Below are 3,663 nucleotides of genomic sequence, written 5' to 3' on the forward strand. Positions count from 1 at the left end.
CCACTGTTCAAGATGAGATATGTGGGTGTAATGATGAGGAGCCCGGGGAGGGCGAGAATCAGGGTGGGGGTGTAGTCTCGGGAGCGTGACGACCGACCTGCTCTGCCCGGGATCGGTCGGTCGCCTCTGCTCGGACGCTGCCCCCCCCCCCCCCCCCCCCCCCCCCCACCCGGGGGCTCCTAGGAGAAGGAGAGAGAGAGAAGTGTTAGCAGGGCAATGCTGAGGATGGAGGGGGTTAGTTGGGGACGAGGGGGGGGGGAATTTGACAGCGCGAGGCGGTATCAAACAGGTAAGTAATGAGATGGGAGTGATTATGTTGAGCAGTGGGTGGTATCTACTCCTGAATCTACGTTGAACACAACTACATTAATCTGTTTACTTGTAAATGTATGCACTTACCAGCTTGCATTGATTGTCTGTTTGCAAACAACATCTTAGGTATACAATGAGATCATTAACAGAATCTGCTTGCAGGGAGGAATTAGCATTTAAGTAGTATATAGGCACATGCCTATTGTTCAGTGAGGGACATGTCAATGACCAAAGTGTGGGAATGCTCTGGAGAGCAGTGTCCCAGGTCCGTACCTCAACCCCCTCCAGGGGAACTGGCACCCGTCTCATAATGTACCTATACCTCCACGTTCACGTTTCATAGAACATAACATTTGGAAATACATCCCAAAAAAAAAAAAAACGTATTATAAAGTTTAAGAAAGCATGTTTCAGAAAATATGAAAAGAAGTCACCAGTTTCTTACTCACTAACAGGATCACAAATCATCAATATATCCAGTATTCTTTTTGCATTATTTGTGCATGTGAATGTGTACACACTGTGTTATACTTTACAGTAAATTGTGTAGATCATTCTGTTACCTTGTGAACATGTGTGATGTAATGATGAGCGTGTGCTCAGTCAGTCACTGATCTCAACATCAGGCAGCAGATCTGCTCTCTCTACAGGGTCACCACTTTCCCAGATTCACACAAAGTCTCTGTCCAGGCGTCCACCTGTTCCCCTGAGATCTAACCATTGTCCCTCAGCAGTAAAATAACTGAGCATGTGGCAGCACTACATTGCCTCACTGTCCATCCTGGCTCTCTGATTGGCTAAGAGACTGTGAGAAAGTCCAACCAGTCCCAGACCCACACATTCATATGGAGATGGGGGACTATAAATAGGAGGGGTGAAGCCAGTAGAGATCAGATTCTCTCTACAGAGACCTCTACAGCACAGAGATCAGCCATGGCTCCTACAATCACTTCACCAATCACCTCTTCTAAGGAGCTCCTGACTCTGAACCACAAGGTAAATTGAAGACTCAACTGCGGACACTCAAAATATTGTTCATAATTGGTTGTTAGTTTGTTACTTGTTCAAATGAATGTTCTTCAGAATTTGGTTATTAATGATTTCTTTCTTCTTTCTGCAGATAAGAAAACCATTGGTGGAGAAGGTACGCAGAGAGCGAATCAACAGCAGCATTGAGCAGCTCAAGTCTCTCCTGGGTCCAGAGATCCTCAAACAACAAGCTGACTCCAAGCTGGAGAAAGCAGACATCCTGGAGATGACAGTTTGCTTCCTGAGACGACAGCAGCAGTATCAACCTGTCAACTCAGCTCCTGTCAATCAGGGATACTCCAGGTGTGTCCAAGAGGTGGTGCACTTCCTGTCCAAGGATGAGGTGAAGATACAGTCCCAGAGAAGACTGCTGGACCACTTCCAGAACCTGCAGTTATCATCTGACAAGAACATGAAGGAGACTTGTTTGCCTCAGCTGAGGTCTCCAGTTCAGTCCAGCATCACCAAAGAGAAGAGTCCAGTCAACATCGCCCTCTGGAGACCATGGTAGTAAACTACAGACTGTAACTCCAACCTTACTAACCATTACCACCGAGTTGACCATATTGGTCTAAGACTGTCAAAGAACTGTATCATTCAATACTGAATGTATTGTTTATCTGTATTTACAGACATCTTTATAATACCTTTAATGTTTAATTTGATTTGAAAAAAATACTGTTTCAGAGAAAATGAATATAATGATCACTGTGTCTTTAATGCAAAGACAGATTCATGCTGTCATATTATTGTGACATGTATTACCTGATTGTTGCAGTTCAAGTTGAACTAGAAGTGCTTAATGTCAATGACATTTTACCATTATGCATTTAATATCCTAACTTATGCGAGATTGGTCTGTACATTATAGATCCTTTTTGTTTAAATAGAATACTTAACATACTTTTTCGTAGTGACACTGCCATTATTATGATGATTAGAAACAAATATATTTCTGAGAAATTGAAAAGAACGTATCACTGTCTTTAACGCAAAGACAGATAGCAGCATGTATGCTGTATTCAAGCTGTCATTATTATGACATTCATTACCTGATTGTTGCAGTTCAAGTTGAACTGGAATCCTAATTTCAATTACTTTTTTGCCATTATGCATTACATATTATCCTATACGGTTATGCAAGACTGGTCTTTATAATATTGATTATTTTTTTTAAAGGAATACTTAATTTACTGCTGCCACCTTTTGTAGTGACACTGACATTAAGGTGATGTGTATAATTATGTTCTTTTTTTTCACTTCATTTATCCCAAAAATATGATCTGTTTTAAGGTCTTATTTTTCTTATTTGCTCTTGTTACTAAATGCCACGTTCCTAGTTTACATGAAGTGTAATATTTACTCACAATATTGTTCAATTAGTATAATGTGATACTATGTATGTCTTTCATAAAGACAAGTTGTTATTGTAAACCCTCTACTCTATATTTGAGTACAAGTGTCTTGGAGAAATGTCCAAGTTATTGTTGTGATGCGTCATCACTTCTATCTGGCTTCACTTCAGGAATGTTCACCTGATATGAGATCATGAGACTCATGGAGTTTTATTGAATAAACCAGCCTCAACTGCTATCTTTCTTGTCATTTGCATTTTCTCTAGTCTCTATACCAGTGCCATAGAAACATAATAATGTTACATATCATTGCTGTGGGGAAGAACTCAATTTATGAGGTTTTAGATTTTATATATATTGTGCATAAATCCGTGCTATTGAACTATCTTTATGTCTGTGTGTTGGTTAAAAACGTATTGATCGAATGGAAAGTATTTAAAAACGCTTCAGACAAAACCTCTTAGCTCCAGTGGACCCTCAAACTGTCTGCTAAAACAACTAACTCCACCACCTCTCCCCCTCTCATGCAAGGACATTGTTTGTCTTTTCACATTATTTGTCTTAAGTTTTCATAAATTATGCCAATGGGAGATTTAATCATATGGAAGTCATTCAGAGTTTGTTAAATTATTCTGAACTATAGCCTATGCTATGAAATGGCAATCTGTGCAATTTCTTGCCTGAGGTAACTTTTCAAATGAAAACAGAAAGCACTATTTTACATAATATTGCTTGGAATGACTCCATGATTCCAGTTGTTCTTTTAGAAAACCAACTTGGATCACAAAGGTTTTGGCGCCATCTCTCCTAAACAATGACGTCACATTGTGATGTATAATAAGACACACTTCTATTGTCTCTCCATTGAAATCAGTCAATAGACATAGTGTGGGAAACCAGAGAAACCTCACTCACAGAGCCCCTGTGGGACAATAGATCCAGACCTCTACCCTGGGGGAGTCAGAGG

General features: G+C 40.3%; 1 pseudogene across 1 annotated transcript; it reads left to right on the top strand.

Moving 5' to 3' along the window:
- Window positions 1–1,060: 1,060 nt before the first annotated feature.
- LOC306929657 (transcription factor HES-5-like) lies at window positions 1,061–1,852 on the top strand (annotated as a pseudogene). Its single transcript has 2 exons — window positions 1,061–1,308; window positions 1,433–1,852. The product of its transcript is annotated as a transcription factor HES-5-like (transcript).
- Window positions 1,853–3,663: the final 1,811 nt, after the last annotated feature.

Source organism: Electrona antarctica (assembly GCF_951216825.1).
Source record: "Electrona antarctica genome assembly, chromosome: 9".
In the NCBI taxonomy this organism is placed as follows: Eukaryota; Metazoa; Chordata; class Actinopteri; order Myctophiformes; family Myctophidae; genus Electrona; species Electrona antarctica.